Raw genomic sequence first — 20,513 nt, 5'->3', positions numbered from 1 at the left:
AAAAAATAGATATGCCTAGTCTAGATGATTTTAATGGTAGAATTATGAAACAGACATAGTTAACTATCTTTTATTATCTTTCCTAGCTTGTTCTTTTTAAAAACAGCTTGAAAGATACTGGCGGTAGGCCCTCTTTTCAGAGTGAATTATCATGAACAATATTTAAGAATTACTGAGCTGGGCCTGAGCTACTTTATGTCCCTACATGCAAAATACAAAAATTCAGACCTGTGAAACAAATGAATCAGGAGGAAATTATGTTTCGCCAAAAGAGTCACAAATAGGTTCTTTCACCCTTTCTCTGTGCTCCAGAATCCTGTCATTGCTGTCATCCCTGTGTGTTGTAATTATCTGTAATACGCAGGCCTCTCCCTGGACACCAGACTATGGGCTCCTTAAGGGCAAGGCCTGACTGTATTCTTCTGCTTTCCCAGAGCCTGGCCTTGACCTGGAATGAGCGTAGCTGGCCAGCAATTGTTTGTTGAATGAATAAGTGATTGATACTTATCCATGCGGTCTCTACATCCAGCTGTGCATCAGATTCATCTATGAAGACTTTTTTCAAATGCAGAGTTGAATCAGCATCTTGAGGGTCAGAAGTCCCTGGCCCCGGCAGCAGCCCTTTGTCCTGTCTGATTTATAAAGGACTTGGCCTCTAATGCTGCCTGGGTGAAAGGGAGTCCACCAGTGGCAGCAGTCCTGTGTCCTACTTTGGCCCACTGCCTCAAATCCCCGTTGGCCCTGTACCTTAAAATCTCACCTCTGTTCTACCTGGGGTTCTCAGGGAGCCCCTCTCCCATGCTCAGTGCAGTTTCCCTAGGATCCATCTTCCTGGGGGCTCCAGTGCTCCGGCTGTTAGGCAGCAACTGATAAGGCTCCCCAAACCCACCCTGAAGAGCCTGGCTGGGGCTGCCAGGCAGGCAGAGGCTGGCCCGCCTCAGGCAGATGTCCTTTAAGGTCTCCCTGAGGATATGCCTCCTTCCCAGTCCAGGCGCAACAGATCAGACCCCCGGAAGGCTGAGCTGTGAGGACTCACAGTAGCCATGGCCCAGCCTCTGCTGAGGCAAGGATGCCGCCAGGCCTGCTGAATACTCTGGCATCCCAGGCCACACCTGCCCACTTGAGCCAAGCCCTGGGAATAGAAGTGATTGGTGGACCCGCCCTGCTTTCTCCTCTGAGAATTACTCCAGGGCCCTGCAGGTGATGCTTCACTAACGAATGGGGAGCCCCATCCTCATAAACTCTTGCAGGGTCCTCTTGGGGGGACTCTGGTGGCAGTCGGGGCCTTTCTGAAGAGAGTGAGCACATCCAGCTCACCATCCCCATGCACTTGAGCCCTGCCAGGCCAGGCCTGCTTCATTTGTGGTTATTTTTATTGAAGTATAGCATACATACAGAGAAGCGCACAGGTTCTAAGGTACACAGAATCGTCACAACTGAGCACACCCTTGTAACCAGAACCCAAATGGAGAAACGAGACATTGCCAGCACCCGGAAGCCCCCCTTGTGCCCCCTCCTAGTCACTACTCCTCACCAAGGCTGACAACTATCCTGACTTCTAATACCATAGTTTTTAAAAAATCACAGCTTAATTGAGATATAATTCACACTCCATACAATTCGCCTATTTAAAGTGCAGAAGTGGGTGCTTTTCAGTATATTCACTATAGGTTTTGACTGTTTGCTTTATGTAAATGAAATCAGGCAGCCTGTACCCTTGCGTTGGCTTCCTTTGCTCAACATTATTTTTGGGAAATTCACCCATGTTGTACTTCATTGCTTCATCGTGTTCCACTATACAAGAGCCCACAGAGTACCTAGACATTCTGCTATCACCGGGCATCTGGGTGGTTGCTACTTCGGGGCTATTACAAATGCTGTTGCTGTGAATGTTCTCATACATGTCTTTTAGTAAACGTGTCTGCACATTTCTCCTGGGCATATTCCTGGGAGTGGGATTGCTGGGTCATAGAAGACACACATGTTTAGCTCTAGGAGAGACTGCCAAATTGTTTTCCAGTTTGGTTGTAACAGTTTATACTCCCAGCAAGAGAGTAAGAGAGGACCCAGTATTTACCACCAACAGAACTCTGATTACCACACCAGTCCATGCTGGGGTCCATTTTGCAGTGTGCACCAAAAATTGTATGCATTGTGCAGCCTTGCACCAAAAATTGTAGCTTGCTGGTTACTCTCCCCACTTGGGAGATCTTTAGTCCAGGGTCGGATGCCACACTGTCACTATGCTGCCTACCAGCCTCTGGGAGAGCAGGCTGGCCTTTCTTTGTTTTATTTTCCACATTGTCATCTGCTGGGGCCTCATTAGCCAGGAGTGACGTGTTTTCCCCTGAGAGCCTTCAGCTCTTTATAGCAAACGAAGGCCTTTGCACGTGCATCTTTGTGCAAGGTGGTGGGTAACTTTTGATCTTTTCCAGGCCTCTCATCCATGGAAGCAGCTGTCTCTGGAAAAACACAGAAAAGCCCCTGTGTGATTAAGGGTCCCACCTCTCCCAGTTCCTGCAGGATCAGACACCCCCAACCCATGCCAGGCCCAAGTTATAGGAAATTTAAGGCCCATAAACCCCAAGCCACTCTGGCTGCTCGTGTCACCTAAACTGACCTGTTGTTATATCCACCGCCTAAGTTAGATCGGACCTTATCCTTGTGCCGCAGCTCATATTGAGCGAGCATCTGTTTCATAACACAGCCCCTGACGCAGTCCTCCTCAGACCCCTCTGGGAGACCCTGCACAGAGTCCTGCCTCAGACATCCCAGCCTCCCAAGAACTAGCTTCCTGCCCCTGTCCCCCCTCCCCTCCACTCCTGGATTGCTCCTCCCTGTTGGTGCTCCTACAGCTGGATATTTTGACTTCCTCTTATCTCTAATTCCTGACAATCTCCTGGGGAGAGAAAATGCTCTCCTGTTGCACTGCTGATCTCAGGGATGTGTGGATTTAATTATTCACACAGCCTGTGGCACTCAGGCTGAGGCTGTGCACCCTGATAGATTGCCACTGACCTACTTTGCACCTTCTAAGAAAGGTAGCAGTTGATCTGCTTTGAGCATCTGCGTTTATAATAGAATAATAACCCCAAGGAAAAGCTCACCCTTGTGATTAGCCTATAGAGAAAGAGAGATCAAGTTGCGCCTTTTTGTTCTCCTCTGACAGATCCAAAGGGCCTTGAACTCTGCACCCCCTGAGCTATGGCCTGCCTGTCAATTGGGCAGCAGCAGCCAGGGCTGGGAAAACAAAACCATTGAAAGCCTGGCTTTTCTGAGAGCATCTGGGTCTCCATTGTACTGGGTCTGAAGGGGTTTCTCTAGCGCTTCTTTGACACACGCTTTGCCCGCCTCTGCTTCTGTTCGAGTCTGGGGCACGCTCTGCCTGGTTCTCCTGCCTCTGCCCCGCCCTACTCACAGCCCGGGCACTCCATCCTCCTCCCCGCCTCCTCCACACCCCCAACCTGCAGGCCCCTCCCTCCCAGAGGCCCAGAACCTGGTCTCCAGAGATGCCAGGACGCCCTGCTTGTTAAAAATGCCCCCATGGAGGAAAGGGGTTATCTCCTGTGGGATGGCAGGGGCAGGAGGGGAGGGAGGAGAGCCAGTGACACCAACTGTGTTAATAAAGGTCTAGGATTTCACTTGGGTCACGGGGGTCTTTTATCATTATCCTGCTTAGCTTACTCATAAGTTATGCTTATTCTTTGGTGTGAATCTAATATTACATAATAAGAATGTTAATGCAGGCTGTTGAGCTCCTCCCCACCAGTGGCTCTCCGTGGCCCGGTGGGAATATCAGAATCAGGCTTTTTAAACTACAGGCACAGCCCCTTCACTAAGATGGTGATAGAGGGGGCAGCAGGGACAATGGGGAAACGCTTCCTAGATGCCTTTTCTGCCTCCCACTCCTCCAAAAACAGACTGAGAACCACTGTCTAGGCCAATGGTTTTCAACCTTTGGAAGCAAATTACAGTAAAACTACTTGGGGAATTTTTTTAGAAATACATGTCCAGACCCCTCCTCTCTACTGCCCGTACCCTCCATCCCAGACTAATGAAATCAATGTCTCTAGGTCTACCTCTTCCCCCATCTGTATTTTTTTTAAATTTTTTTTTAAATTTATTTTTTGGCTCTGTTGGGTCTTCATTGTTGCACGTGGGCTTTCTCTAGTTGCGGCAAGTGGGGGCTACTCTTCGTTGCGGTGCGCGGGCTTCTCATTGCAGTGGCGGAGCTCGGGCTCTAGAGTACAGGCTCAGTAGAGCCTACATGGGCTTAGTTGCTCCGCGGCATGTGGGATCTTCCCGGACCAGGGATCGAACCCATGTCCCCTGCATTGGCAGGCAGATTCTAGTCCACTGCGCCACCAGGGAAGCCCATGTATTTTTTTTTTTTTTTTAAAAGCATCCTTGATGATCCTAACACTAGCATGAGGATTATTAAGGAACTTTCTCAGATATTTTGAATGGCCTGTTGTCTTGGCTGTTACTCCTGTTGCCTGTCTGACCCTCACCTTATGTGCCAAAATGAAATCTGAGTCCCCTTTGAAAACTTGGGCTTGTCTTGCCTCACCCTTACCAGTATTATTTATTTGTTTCACTCCTTCTATTTACATTATAGGGTCCCGTTATTGGGTTCCCAAGCCCCAGCCTGGGGCCTAGAACCCCTGTACTTGCTAAGTGTCCCTGGTGCTGTGCTCTGCCCTCCTGTCTGTACCGCATAGACATCATCAGTGAGCGGCGAGTTGGCCATGGTCAAGATGTCATCAAATGGAAATCCGGCTGGGTCTGTCCCTCTTCTTTGAGGACCCAGAGACTCCCTCTTGTCTGTGCCAGGGCCATCTGGTCACTGAGACAGCCTCCCACTAACTCAAAATCATCAGCAGCAGGACATCTATTCTGTAGTCAAACCACAAAGGGAGCCAAATCCTAACCCAAAGAGTGTTTGCCTAGAACAGGATCAGCCTAGCAGATGTACAGTGGCACAGGCTAGGTGGCCTGCCACTTCCTGCTCCCTCCTCCCACTGCAGAGGACTAAACCTATCAGAGTCCTGGGATATGACCCGCTGGGACATAAATAAATTCCCTTTGGTGTCCAGCCTGCCAACCTTCTTACCAAGGAGCCCATTTATCCACTGGGCAGACTGTTTTTGCTATTTTGCCTTTGAAACTTGCTCTTTTGGCTTTAAACCTTTAAATGCTGCTCACTTCCCTTCTTCTTTTTTCTTGACTCTGTTAGTCTGTCCATTTCTGTTTAATTCTAGCCAAAATGTCTTTGCAGTCTTTTTGCTCTGCAGTAACACTTCCTGCTTATCGGGATCCAGACTCATACAGTCTTGCTTATTAACTGATGTTCCCAAGTTCACTTCATTCTGGTAAAAAACTGGAGGGACCTTAGAAATATAGCCCCACCCTCCCATTGAGAGGGAGAGAGAGTGAATGAGTTGCCCCAAGTCCCAGAGGTAGTTGGACCAGACTGTAAGTTTCTCAGTCTGAGGCCCTTTTCACCACACCACTCAGAGGATCCTGAAACCCCAGATTCTGGACAGTCACCCCTTTCAGACAGCCTATGACCACTCAGTAGGCTGCATGCAAATAGTTAACTCGACATTGTGTTGCTCCAAACTTGCCTGGACCAGATAAAGGCATCAAGGAACCGATGCATCAGGCAGACAGCAGAGTAAGCTCTCCGTCTCCCCAAGATGGCGGCTTTATAACACACCACTGTCCCTAGAGGAGTAACACTGATGTCAGTGCCTTAGAGCTGAAAGTTTTTATCATTTACAAATGGTTGTTGTGGGGATTAAATGAGCTGATGGATGAAAAACACTTCACACAGTGCCTGGCACAGAGTAAGTGCATGATAACTGTTAGTCCCCAGGCTGTGAGTACCTGCTTCCGCCCTAGGCCTGGCCTTGACTCTGTCTGGTTTCTTGGGTTACTTGATCCACCCACTTTGGCTTTGCATTCATATTGTTCTACTGTCCATCTAGTGCCCGTGCTGCCTATGTCCGCGGCTTTGCCAGCAGGGTCACGTCCTGCTTGAGATCTTGCAGTGGCTCCCTGTTGTCTAGTGTGGAGTCCTAGATCTTCACCCTGGACAGCTCCCCATCTGACCTTGCCCTCTCCATCCAATCCTCACTGCCCACATGTGCCCATCCATCAGGAAGGGGGTTTTCTCAGCCCCCTTTGCTATGAATGTCCCATGCTCCCTCCTGCCATCCCTTCCCACCCGTCTACAGAAGGCCTTCACGACCTACCAAGCTCATGTCACATTCTTCCTCCAGCTAATTCAGCCCCAGGATCCACTTTCTTCTCCTCAGCTGAAATAACGTGTCATCCTGGGGCTTTCAAATTGTTTCCTATGTAAAGTTTGTCTCTCAACTGGGTTGAAAACTTTGAGGGGCAGAGACGACAATTTACATTTAACTCGTGACTCACCACAGACTCACCGAGATTTAAACATGTAGTACAATAGATGCTCAAGAAATAGGGTGGCAGTCGTGAGCACGGGCTGGGGTGGACGGCCAAAGTTTGAATTTCAGATCCACATTTACTGGTTGTGTGATTTGGATGAGTTAATCTCTGCCTTTCAGTTTCCTTCTCTGGAAAATGGAGATTATGATAATACTTTATGTGTGTTGAGATACTACTGGTAAAGAACTTAAAATAGTACTTGGTAGTTCCCTGGCAGTCTAGTGGTTAGACTCGGCGCTTTCACTGCCGTGGCCAGGGTTCAGTCCCTGGTTGGGCAACTGAGATCCCACAAGCCACGTGGCCAAAAATAAAAAATGAATAAAAATTTTAAAATAAAAAATATATTTTAAAAATAGTACTTGGTGCTTACTAAGCACTATATGAGTGTTTGTTAAACAGATAGATCGTGATGATTGAGGACCAACCCCTGGAAAATTCATTTGTGCAATTTCCTCACAGGCATACGTATTAAAGTGTTAGACATCAAATAGGAATTACAGGGCTTCCCTGGTGGCGCAGTGGTTGAGAATCTGCCTGCCGATGCAGGAGACACGGGTTCGTGCCCTGGTCCGGGAAGATCCCACGTGCCGCGGAGCAACTAAGCCCGTGAGCCATGGCCGCTAGGCCTGCGCGTCCGGAGCCTGTGCTCCGCAACGGGAGAGGCCACAACAGTGAGAGGCCCGCATACCGCAAAAAAAAAAAAAAAAAAAAAAATAGGAATTACAAAATTGGTTTCTGTCTCTACTGCAGGGTTGACTGTGTGTGTTATAGATTTCAAATGGAGCCTAAATAGTACTGGTGATGACCTCTAGATAATTTTCTTTCTCTTAAAAACAGAAATATCCAGTCATAAACTCCACAGGTAGCAGGAGCTATTTAAAGATGTCCTGCTTCAAATCAGGTATCTCGTATAACAAAACCTTGCTGGCAACTTTCACTGTACATCTACGTTAATTGGCAGGCCAACATGTAGGCCAGGTTGACTCTTCTTAGAACAAACGTAAGAGAGATCTATCATTTCTTACAAATTTTTACGTCTAGCATTGGAAAAAAAATCTCCTATGGTGACCAAGCAGCTGCTCAATTCTTATTCTTCTCAAGAATAAGAGTGTTTGCAAAGAATTGATCTATACAGAGAGATTATTGCTTTTTAAAACCTTTGGTTCAAGAATAGAGATAAATGTACCCTTTGTGATTAAACCCAAGCATCTTGGAAACCTTTCATACCTCATACTAGCTCTGCTTTTATACGCTCATCCAGCATCTCTGGGGTTTAAAAAAAAGATAGAAGAAAAATACATCATGTATTGTATGTATACTTCAGTGATACATGTAGTACATGAATGATGTATTTTTCTTCTTCCTATTTATTTTCTTAAAGACTGAATATTTTTTAATATTTCAAGAAATATTTGAATATGGCCTTATGGAAGGCTTCAAAAATATCGGTTGAAAATATCTCTTCTCCGAAACCTCAGTGAGGTTGCCTCCTATTTGAAGTGGCCATATTTCTGTGTTGAATGTCAGGTGCACATCTTAGAATGGTTCACTGGCAGGTAGAAATGTGTGTAGATGCTGTATCTTCTCCCTTAAGTGGTTTCTGCCTCATTGTTCCCTCAGGTTATCCCTGTAGCCAACCATGTTTTTCTCTCCTTCTGATCCTTTTTTATTTCTTGCTAATTAAAAATTAGGAGCTGTAAGGATCTCTAATTAGTGACTATGTGAGGATAAAGCTGTAGGCCAGCTATAGTTAAGAACTTTCTCATTCACCAGTGTGGTTCTTTTTTTGTTTGTTTGTTTGTTTGTTTTGGCTGTGTTGGGTCTTTGTCGCTGCGCGCAGGCTTTCTCTAGTTGCATTAAGTCAGGGCTACTCTTCGTTGTGGTGCACGGGCTTCTCATTGCGGTGGCTTCTCTTGTTGCAGAGCACAGGCTCTAGGCGCGTGGGCTTCAGCAGTTGTGGCTCGCGGGCTCTAGAGCGCAGGCTCAGTAGTTGTGGCGCACGGGCTTAGTTGCTCCGAGGCATGTGGGATCTTCCTGGACCAGTGATCGAACCCATGTATCCTGCATTGGCAGGTGGATTCTTAACCACTGCACCACCAGGGAAGTCCCTCATTAACAAGTGTTTATCTCTCACAATACACACACACTCACACACTTAGACACTTTCACATACTCACTCTCACAGTCGCACACTTACACACGCACTCTCACATACACACACGTGCACTCACTCATGCGCACAGTTTTAGAGCTGGAAGTGCCACTGGAGATTAATGAATTCAACCCCTCATCTATAAATAACTTTCCTCTTTAGATTTAAACTCTCTACAGTGTTCTCAATATTTAAAAATAAAATTAAACTTGATGAATGTTGGTGAACTCTATTCTTGGGAAGAGTATGTACAGAATGAAGGAGGTCGTGATTGGGTAGCCCAGGAAGCCACTTTTTTTTTTTTTTTAATCTATGTGTTACGCTTTTTTTTAAACAACTTGATTAAGGTATAATTGACATACGATAAGCCACACATTTTTTTTTTTTTTTTGAGGTACGCGGGCCTCTCACTGTTGTGGCGTCTCCCGTTGCGGAGCACAGGCTCCGGACGCGCAGGCTCAGCGGCCATGGCTCACGGGCCCAGCCGCTCTGCGGCACGTGGGATCTTCCCGGACCGGGGCACGAACTCGCGTCCCCTGCATCGGCAGGCGGACTCTCAACCACTGCGCCACCAGGGAAGCCCAGTCACACATTTTTAAAGTGTATGGTTTGATACACTTTGACATATGTATATACCGTGAAGCCATCACCATTAATATAATAAACATATCCATCACCCCCCCTCCCCCCGCCAAAGTTTCTTGGTGTCCCTTGTAATCCTTCCCTGCGCTGGCAACCACTGATCTGTTTTCTGTCACTATAGATTAATTTGGATTTTCTCACATTTTTATATAATGGAAAATACAGTATGTATTTCTTTTTTGGTCTGGTTTCTGACTTAGCATTATTAAGTTTTTGGCAACTACAGATAAAGCAACTATGAGTATCTGTGTATAAGTGTTTGTGTGGACATATGCTTACATTCCCCTGTGTAATTACCTAGAAGTGGGTAATATGGTAGGATATATGGTAGGTGTACATTTAGCTTTTTAAGAAATTGCCAAACTTGTTTCCAAAGTGGTTGTAACATTTTCTGTTCCTTCCAGGCTCCACATTTTTGCCATCACTTGTTATGGTCAGTCTTTTTAATTTTAGCCATCTAACAGATGTATCAGTGGTAGCTCACTGTGGTTTTAATTTGCATTTCCCTGGTGTTGAATGTCTCTGCATGTGCTTATTTGCCCTCTGTATATCTTTGGTGAAAAGTTCACATCTTTTCTCTATGTTTTGAGTCATTGGCTTTCTTTTTTCTTTTTTTTTTTTTTATGAAATGTAAAGAATAGGTAAATCTTAATTTTTTCTTTCTAGTTTTATGGAAATACAGTTGATATACAGCACTGTATAAGTTTAAGATGTACAGCATAATGGTTTGACTTATATACTTCATGAAAAGATTACCACAATAAGTTTAGTGACCATCCATCATCCCATATAAATACAAAATAAAAGAAAAAGAGGGACTTCCCTGGTGGTCCAGTGGGTAAGACTCCACGTTCCCAATGCAGGGGGCCCAGGTTCGATCCCTGATCAGGGAACTAGATCCCACATGCATGCCACAACTAAGAAGCCTGCATGCCGCAATGAAGGTCCTGTGTGCCACAGCTAAGACCTGGTGCAGCCAAAATAAATAAATAAATAAAATTTTTTTAAGAAAAAGGGGGAAAAAATTTTTTTCCTTGTGATGAGAACTCCTAGAATTTACTCTCTTAATGACTTTCACCTATAACATCCAGGAGTGTTAATTATATTTATCATGTCATACATTACATCCCTAGTACTTATTTACCTTACAACTGAAAAATATGGAATGCTTCACGAATCTGTGTGTCATCCTTGTGCGGGGACCATGCTAATCTTCTCCATGTTGTTCCAAGTTTACTGTTGCCAAAGTGAGCACTGTTTGTCTTCTTTTTATTGGGTTGTCAGAGTTGTTTATATGTTCTAGCTACAGGTCGTTTGTTGGGTACACGTTTTGCAAATATTTTCTCCCAGGCTATGACTTACCTCTTCATTTTCTTAACAATGTCATTGGAAGAGCAAAAATTTTTCATTTTGAAGTTCAATTTATTCTTTTTCTTTCATAGTTTGTTTGTCGTGCTGTAATTAAGAAATTTTTGTGAAATCCAAGGTCACTAAGATTTTCTCCTATGTTTTCTTTTAGAAGTTTTATAATCTTAGCTCTTACATTTAGGTCTATGATTCTTTTTAAGTTAGTGTTTATATATGGTATCCAGTAAGGGTTGAGGTTCAGTTTTTTTACATATGGCTATCCAATTGTTCTAGCACCATTTGTTGAAAAGATCATCCCTTGTCAAAAATCAGTTGCCCGTATATGTGTGGGTCTATTTTTGCACTCTCTTTTCTGTTCTTTTGATCTATGTATCTATCTTTACACCTATACCACAATGTCTTGATTATGATAGATTTACAGTAAGTCCTGAAAGCCGGTGGTGTAAGTCTTCCAACTTTGTCCTTCTTTTTCAAAGTTGTTTTGGCTATTCTATCTCCTTGGAAGCAAACTTTTTTAGTGCAGGCTGTAAACCAAAAACTTAAAAGAACAGTAAACTGAGTGCATTAACCAAGCACTTGATAAATATTCTCAGCCGTTAGCATGGTCCCTTTCTGTTAGCCAAAAGTTAAGAATTTTCTTTAGAATTTTCTAAAGTTATTTGGAGAGAAAAAAATCTGTGATGTGTGTGTGTTAAAAGGAACTTAACTGGGTGCTGGGGGTTCAGATGAGGTCCATGAGGATGTTCCATGATACTTGGCTACCTATTGATCTCGATATATTTTCTTCACATGATCCATATCTTTATGTATAATAAATTGTGATGACATCATAGGGAAGAGCTCCTTCTGCTTCCTCTTGCTCCCTCTTTGTCTTACAGTTAGAGTCAGTGGAGAACAGAAGTGGGCCGGGGAGTTCTGAGCCGACTAGGTTAGGATAAAACTTACACGAACTGAAATTCTAACCACTGAGCTGTTGCCACCCTCTCCCCTTCCCTCTGTCAGGTTTCCATTCTGTTTGGTACCCTTTGTTACCACCAGGCCTGGGCTGTAGCTCTTTTCTGGTTTGGTGCCCCGACTCTCACTTTGCCAGGCTTAAGATAACTAGGACTTACATTCAGGAGAGCACTCTTGTTCTGAATCTCTAAGCCCCAGACATAGTGGCCCATCAAAGAGTGTACTTTTCCTGCTGTGTGGAAAATACAGAGTTCAGCCTGGAGCGTGTGGAGCCTCTCACGGGCTCTGGGCTCCCAGACCCCGAGGTGGCGTCTGGCAGTGCATGGCTCTGCGTAGGACCTGCAGCTAAGCTTCCAGCCGCTGTCCCCTCCAGGAGGGCTGCACTGCCCTGTCAGGCCCAGCATTTCTGTATCCCTTATACACGTATTGTGATCTTTAAAGCCCCCCTCAGGCAGGCCTTATTTTCCTTCCTTTGCAGGTGGAGAAGCTGAGTCTCAGGGAGTGAAATGCCTTTCCAAGCTAGTAAGTACAGACATAGGCCTCCCTGCCTCCCAGAGCAGACGCCAGCCCGCATTCCCCAGCATCAGCACCCAGCACGGCCTCAGGACAGCCTTCCTCGGCAGCTTGATGGCACTATTATCACTGAGCTTTGCTACCAAAATGAAGACTCGCCAACACTGGAGTAGATGAGGGAAGGAGAGCAGATGGGGTTACATGTGGTTTATTTCTGGATTGTTGACAAGCCCCTCTTGTCTGGCATCTGTGGGCAGCCTGGACTTTTAATAAAGATGGTCATGACCTGCTTACCTGTAAACTTTCCCGCTTTGGGAATAGAAGGGGCTTTGCTAAGGAGGAAGATAACAAAGGGCGTCTCCAGGCTCTATTTTAGAACGGCTTCCCCTGGCCCCCTGGCTTCTCAGAAGCTGGCAGCCACGTTCTCTCCGCCACATAACTCCCTCTGAGGATCATCTCCCGTCTCCATGGCAACTGCATGTCGGGAGACAGCCTGCTCTGTTCTGTGGCTTTGTATTAAACACGACGATTTAAATTGGATGCTCAGCAGTGAAGATAATCATTCTGGATTAGAGAGATGCCTGGAGATCCTCATTTCATAATTTTAGATGTTGGCACAATTCTCAGGTTTAGCCCTGTAATTCAAGCCCAAGCCACACCTACCCCTCTGTTTCTAAACTGCAGTTAGGTCCAATTTCACTTGGGCTTTTCTCCATCGTTTGACAGAGGAATCTTGGAGCCAGGGAGCCCCGCAGTCAGACCAGGGCTATCCTGAGCTTTAGAAGGGGCAGCATAATGTAAAGGAAACCTAGGGTGCTAGCGGCAGACAGACCCTCACTCAGGCTGGCTGCATGATTTCCTCTGAGCCCCATTTTTCTTATCTGTAAGACGAGAGGAGTAACCTCTACCCTACAGAATCATATATTTTTAAATTTTCTACTGTGAGAAAATATATATAACAGAAAATTTATCATTTTAATCATTTTTAAGTGTACAGTTCAGTGACATTAAGTACATTTCACAATGTCGTCATCACAACAATCCATTTCCAGAGCTTTTTCATCTTGCCCAGCTGAAATTCTGTACTCCGTAAATACTAACTTTCCCATCCCCCACTCCTCCCAGCCCCTGGCAACCACCACTGCACTTTCCACCTCTATGAAGTTGACTATTCTAGATACCTCACAGAAGTGGAATCATACATTGTTTTGTCCATCTGTGACTGGCTGATTTCACTGAGCATAATGTCCTCAAGTTTCAACCATGTTGGAGCGTGTGTCATAATTTCTTTCCTTTTTTAAGGTTGGATAACACCCATTTTATGTATGTACCACATTATGTTTATTCATTCATCTGTCGATAGACACTTGGTTGCTTCCACATTTTGGCTATTATGAGTAATGCTGCTATGCACACGGGTATACAAATATCTGTTTGAGTCCTTGCTTTAAGTTACAGAGTCATTCTGAGGATCAAATAAGATAATAAATATTAATACTATTAAGAACATTGCACAAAGCAGGCTGTCAGTAAATGTTAATTTCTCTCCTGAACATGAGTTCAGCCCAGGTGCTACCTGCCGCTGTGGTCGGATGGCTTCCGTGGGAGTGGTGTCACTTTTTGCTAGCTTCTGTGTCCCTGGGACATGCTAGTCTGTTGGGTCTGGGAATTAACACAGTTCATCCCCAGATTTAAAGGAAATGTCTTAACCACAGAAATGTGCATCGTCTCATGATAAAAACCACGCATGCTTTTACATTTCTCCTACCATTTGGTATTCCTAGATCTAAAATGAGAAAATGTTAGGGCTGATGTATATACTTCCTTATCTGTTGTCTATTTTAAGTATACCAGGTGGGAGACCCTGAATCTGCAGTTGGGATTGTCCCAGGCTATGAGGCTCTGTGCTTAGTTACTATTTGTTGGTATCAAATCTATTCTCAGTGCTACGGAAGCGTATGAGATTTGGAATAAGACTGGATCCCAGTCTTGGCTTATGTCTCAAAAACTGAGATGGTGAAAACGTCTGTCCAATACAGTGGTCATGAGGGTTAGGTGAGGGCAGCACTTTGCTGTGCAGGTGACCCTCTCCTGGAGCACTTCGTGGGGACCAGGTCCCTGTGTTGGTCTGCATGCCTTCAGGAGATTTTCTCTGGGTCTAGTTGCATCCCAAAGTTTCTATAGTGGGGGTTACTCCCCTGCTGCCCTGGGCCCCTCCAGGGTTGAGAGTCCAGAGCCGAGGAGCCATCTTTCCCTTTGAAATTAGCTTTCCTGCCACAAGGCCACTGCACAAGCAGCCCCGGAGAGAGCCAGCACCTCTTTGTCTTCAGGAATTTGCAACAGAAGGGAAGGGGAAGCAAGAGCTCTTGCACAGCCTGGTCTGACCTGTGCCTGACCCAGCTGCTCCCCACAGCATAGCAGTCAGGCCTGTTCTTTATTGATGGAGCTGAAGGGAGGAGGGCAGGTGGGGATTTCACACTGAATGCCTACCTTTCTCTCACTCTCAGCAGCGCTTGCAGCTGGTTGTGTCCTGTGAGCCCAGGGTCTACCTGTTGAGCAGGAGCCAGGCAGGCTTAAATCAGCGCTTCCCAAGCAGATGCGTTCACTGTCCCTGAGACCGGAAGGCTACCCTGGTATGCTCACGTCTGGGAAGGGGAGCTTGGGTTTCCCCCGAAGGCATCTTAACTTCTAGGGCAGCTCACCTCTTCTTGAAGCCAGTGAGCCAGGGAGATTCTTGCGTTGGTGACAGGGTTTTCTTGGCTTCCATAACCCCATATGCCAGCCTGCTCTTCCTCCTGCCTATTGGCTCTCCTTCCCAGTCTCCTTCCATGGTCTTGTCCTCGTCTTACTCCTCTCCTCTGTGGTTGCTTCTCAGGATCCTATCCCAGATTGCCTTCTCCCCCTCCCCACCTTATCTCCCCAGGTGATCTGTTACTGATGACTCCCAGGCTTACAGCTACAGCCTAGACACCTCCATGCACCTGCCCCCAAACCCAACACATCCACCACGACCCCACTCCTCTCCCGGGGACCCCTCCTTCCAGGAATGGCACCCCCATCCTCCCAAGCCAGAGCTTACTTGCTCAAGACCACAGGACTCCTCAGCGATAAAGCCAGACCTCAGACCCAGGTGTGCCAGGCTCCAGAGTTCAGGCCTCTCCCACCAGAGCACCCTGCCTTCACGTACCATCGGAGAATCTAACTGTATTTCTAACAAACATAAAAATTCAGGGCTTCCCTGGTGGCGCAGTGGTTGAGAATCCGCCTGCCGATGCAGGGGACGCGGGTTCGTGCCCCGGTCCGGGAAGATCCCACATGCCGCGGGGCGGCTGGGCCCGTGAGCCATGGCCGCTGAGCCTGCGCGTCTGGAGCCTGTGCTCCGCAACAGGAGAGGCCACAGCAGTGAGAGGCCCGCGAACCACAAAAAAAAAAAAAAAAAAAAAAATCAGATGTCACTCTAAGCCCCAAACAAACTCTGCTCTGGGACGCCTCCCCAATTTTGGCTGTGCTGGACCTCCACCTGGATGCCTTTGTCAGTCCGTCCCTGGACTCCCCACTCCCTCAGCAATCCCAGCCTGCTTTCTCTGTCCCGGCTCCTGGCTTCACGGAACTGACCCCTTCTAATATGGCAAGTTTACTTCAGCCCTCCCTCGATGACCCTGTAGTGCATTTCCCATACAGTTTTCTTAAACCTCGTCTTGGCTCAGACTGACACTCCTAATTTTCCCAAAACCTTTCGTCTCTTTTGCTAAGAAGTCTGGGACCAAGGGCCTGGGCTCCCTCAGCTCTCCTCCATGTCACCACAGCTCATCTCCTCCTCTATCCACCCCCCACTACTAAATGGATGGGAAGAGATGTCCTTCCCAGCCTAATAGATATGAATATCAACCCTCACTTTCCTCATCTGAATAATAGGGATAATAATACATATTTCTTTCTTTCTTTTTTTTTTTTAAGCAGAGGTCTTCTTAGAAACCCATATGATTTAAATTTATTTATTTATTTTTGGCTGTGTTGGGTCTTCGTTTCTGTGCGAGGGCTTTTCTCTGGTTGTGGCGAGCGGGGGCCACTCTTCATCGCGGTGCGCTGGCCTCTCACTATCGCGGCCTCTCTTGTTGCGGAGCACAGGCTCCGGACGCACAGGCTCAGTAATTGTGGCTCACGGGCCCAACTGCTCCGTGGCATGTGGGATCCTCCCAGACCAGGGCTCGAACCCACGTCCCCCGCATTGGCAGGTAGACTCTCAACCACTGCACCACCAGGGAAGCCCGATAATACATATTTCACAGGACTGTTGTGAGAATTAAATAGCCACAGAGTATGTGCTCAATGGATGTTGGTTATAATTAGCAATTTTCATCTTCTCCATTGTCCCTCCATCAGATCTGCATTAAGATTTCTAAAGACTCCCTTCCCTCCTAAATTTGGTTGCTCCTCTCCTGATAACTATTTTTTCAGCCACACAGTCATAAAACCTCCCCTGTTATTTACATCCTCTCGTCTTCTGTCATCAAACCTGGCTGCTACTAATTCCCCGAAACAGGTTTCACATATGTCATTCATCTCAGTCTCCAGGTTGAGGTCCATCATCTCAGCACTGCAGTCGAGTTTGCACTGAGCAGGCAGGGCCATGTTCTGGAGTCTGATTTTCATGTTCTTGCTCCGCCCAGAAGGCTGCTGTGACTACAGACATGGCCAGGGATGGGGGTGACCAGAGTCCTCTCTGTAAATGTGCTCCTAAAACCCACACCCCCGAAGCCCCCTCATCACCACCACCTCCACACACACAAGTTGCTAAACTTTGCTGCTTGATGGAATCCAAGTTCATCAAGGTCCATACAGTTTGCCTCAGGCAAGAGCAAACAGATCTATTCTCTGTCCTCTGGCTGTGTCCCTGGCTCTGCCCATATCATTTCCTACCCCAGAGTGTCTCATCCTGTCCCCTTCCAGCTCTCAGATGGCCCATCCTACTGTATCCTTCCCCTCCTCTGGTCTGTTGAACTTGATGTTGCCGTCACCATTGAAGAATATTATCTTGTGCTGCTTTGTACTCTCATTATTTTGAAGTCATTTCTATTAGAAATGAACTTTTTTCTTGTCCCGTTTGCTAACTGGACTCTAAGCCCCTTAAGGTACTTATATTTCTCACTTCTTCTGGAGCATCTGATACACATAACAAGGTGTGCACATTCATGCTACCTACAAATTATGCTTATTGTTTATTAACTATAATAGCTATAATAGTAGTATAAATCACTAGTATTTATTGGGTTCCTACTATGTGCAGGTGCTGTCCCAGGTGCTTTACGTGCATTATCTCATTTAATCCTCATGGTAACCCCACAAGGGGTGTATTATTACTCCATTTTACAAATGGGGAAAATGAAGTTCAGAGAGATTAAGTAACTTGCCCAAGATCTTATAACCATAAGTGATGGAGCTAGGATTTAAACCTAGATCTGCCTGCCTTAAAGTCTGGTTCTTGTCACTCTATTATTTTGCCTCTAAATATAGCATTAATGTGTTTTAAAAATGGCAAGCAGTGGATTTCCCTGGTGGTGCAGTGGTTAAGAATCCACCTGCCAGGGCTTCCCTGGTGGCGCAGTGGTTGAGAGTCCGCCTGCCGATGCAGGGGACATGGGTTCGTGCCCCGGTCCGGGAAGATCCCACATGCCGTGGAGCGGCTGGGCCCGTGAGCCATGGCCGCTGAGCCTGTGCATCCGGAGCCTGTGCTCTGCAACGGGAGAGGCCACAGCAGTGGGAGGCCTGCGTACCGCAAAAAAAAAAAAGAATCCACCTGCCAATGCAGGGGACACGGGTTTGAGCCCTGTTCCAGGAAGATCCCATATGCTGCAGAGCAACTAAGCCCGTGTGCCACAACTACTGAAGCCCGCGCGCCTAAAGCCCGAGCTGTGCAACAAGAGAAGCCACCGCAATGAGAAGCCCGCGCACCGCAACAAAGAGGAGCCCCCGCTCCACGCAACTAGAGAAAGCCCACGCACAGCAATGAAGACCCAACACAACCCAAAATAAATAAATAAAATAAATAAATTTTTTTAAAATGGCAAGCAGGCTAAGTGTGGGAAAACGTCCTTTTCCCAAGGTATATTGCAGATTGAATGTTGCCTGTCTCCTCTGCTGAAAATTCAAAGAATGAAGGGTGAGTTTTAGATATGGTAATGCTTACAGTGAGACCATTGCAAGGTCAGAAGTGGGACCATGCCCTAGATGAAGTAATAGAGGCTGGGACCCAGAAGGTAGGAGTGAAAAGTAAAAGGAAATTGAGAAGTGCAGTTAATTATAAATGTGCAATTTAGAGAAAAGCAGTCAGCTGAAGAATGAGCTCAACAGGTCAAGAAAAGGCTTGGGAGCTGTATGTAGCCAGAGGGACAGTGGGTGGTCCCAAGGAACAATCATGTATCACTTGGTGTCCTGGAGAAAAGCTGGTTGCAGGGAGGGTTTGTGTTGTTTTGTTTGTTTTTCAGAGAAAAGGGGCATTTGATAAAAGGTGTTGGGAAGACTCTAAAAGAGGTTGGAGCAGTGGTCATCATTCAAGCGGCCTTGAAAGGAATTATCGGAGAAAGCGTCAGGGTCCTGAGCCCCCAGTGTGAGCTGGATGAATTGGCAGTGAAGCCAGCGTAAGCCTGTTAAGAGCGTGATCTCCCTAGATCAGGTCAATGTAGCTGATAAAAATGGACTCCTTGTTTAAATACTATTAAGAATTTCAAGATGACAGCAGAGATTAAACCAAGACAGAGCCAGTCTGAACACAAGGCACTGTGGGACTGCACAAGCCACATACCCATGGAGCTGGCATTGGCTGGTGGGTGTATGTTTCAGGATGAGAAAGGTGTTTACTGGGTGCCAGGCATGGTTCTAGGTACCATACATACATCATCTCACTTGACGAAATGCTCAGGCCCTTCTTTGGGGAGTCTCTCACATCCCAAGGAGTGGTGCTGCTTAAGAGCTGGCTTTCTTGAGGGCCAGGGAGCAGCCAACGAGATCCCTGAAGGGCAAGGAAGTTATTCAGAGCAAGAGAGAAACTACTGATCTGGTTTTTTTTTTTTTCTCTTCTACTTGGAGCGAGTATGAATAAAAGATGGAAGATACATTCAGTGTGAAAAGAAAAGGAAGTGGTTCAGCAATTCCAAGAGAAGCAGATCCATCTGAACAAGTGATGGCTTTCTCAACTGCATTAAGAAATGTCGAAACGTTTGCATTGGACTTAGTTTACAAAGCACATCCAGATACTTGTTATTTGATTCTCAGTGTAGGATTGTTCCCTCTGTGAAGATTGAGTTGTCCTTACTCTATACATCTAGATACTCCAGACCTTGCTATTATGATTCCAATCACCTCCCCCCAGACACATACATTTTCTGAGCCCTAGTGTGAAAATATGCTCACAGGAAGTCCCTACTGCCACCCCTAATGAAAAACCCCGCAGATAAGCTCTGGCCCAAGTGCCTTCTCAACAATAGGGTACAAAGTTTGTGCCTTGACCTATTGGTTCTTGGCCTTGGAGCCAGAGAACCAAGCCTTTCCCTTTGGGGGGCAGGGTGGAGGGGTAGAGAAAAAACCGTTGCTACTGGGAACTCAGCAAAATGTGATTAGAGCCGCAGCAACGTAGAAGATTATAGAGAATGACTCTCCAAAGATCTTTGTTCTGACAAAACCAGGAAGGGCCAATGCACTGTTCTTTCCAACGCTGTGATGTCAGCAAATAAATTATATCTGAAATTTCTTTCCAACTTGCTGAGCAGGTCCCTGGTCAATACAGAGACCCCCATGTGCCCACAGTGGTCTGATAACTTCTGAAGCATAAAGATGACATTTATAATAACAGGTTTAGGTTGAGTTCAGTGCAAGTTCCTGCCAAACGTATGCCTGGAAACTGTGACACAAAATGGATTGCCATTAAGAATATTGGTTTTAAATGTAAAATAGATAGCTAGTGGGAAGCATCTGCATGGCATAGGGAGATCAGCTCAGTGATTTGTGTCCCCCTAGAGGGGTGAGATAGGGTGGGAGGGAGATGCAAAAGGGAGGGGATATGGGGATATATGTATACATATAGCTGATTCACTTTATTATACAGCAGAAACTAACACACCATTGTAAAGCAATTATACTCCAATAAAGATGTTAAAAAAAAAAGAATACTGGTTTTTCTTAGGGAACAAGTGTATGTGACATGACTGGGCATCAAATAAACCCAGATTTACCCAGAGGTATGTCATAAATATCAAAAACAAAATAATGGCAACCCTTTGAAATAGTAAAATTATGTTTCATATCCTGCCAAATATGTGTGATGATGCTGCATCTGTTAGTTAAACAAATGGTCCTAAAGTCCATATTAACTTAACAGTGAGGGATGTGAAATCTCACATTCACAATAGAAATG

The 20,513-nt window shown here is 46.1% G+C and overlaps 1 protein-coding gene and 1 non-coding gene across 2 annotated transcripts in view; one reads left to right on the top strand and one right to left on the bottom strand.

Moving 5' to 3' along the window:
* The window catches only part of DPYSL5 (dihydropyrimidinase like 5), an 87,383-nt gene that overhangs the window by 38,589 nt on the left and 28,281 nt on the right, over positions 1-20,513 (top strand). The gene's annotated exons all lie outside the window — the stretch shown is intronic.
* On the bottom strand, positions 10,423-10,530 carry LOC131766055 (U6 spliceosomal RNA). Its single transcript, XR_009338357.1, has one exon. It is a non-coding gene; the product is annotated as a U6 spliceosomal RNA (small nuclear RNA).

This window comes from Kogia breviceps, chromosome 11 (genome assembly GCF_026419965.1).
Source record: "Kogia breviceps isolate mKogBre1 chromosome 11, mKogBre1 haplotype 1, whole genome shotgun sequence".
NCBI lineage: Eukaryota > Metazoa > Chordata > Mammalia > Artiodactyla > Physeteridae > Kogia > Kogia breviceps.
Note: the sequence above shows the minus strand (reverse complement) of the source record. Positions and strands in the feature narration are given on the sequence as shown.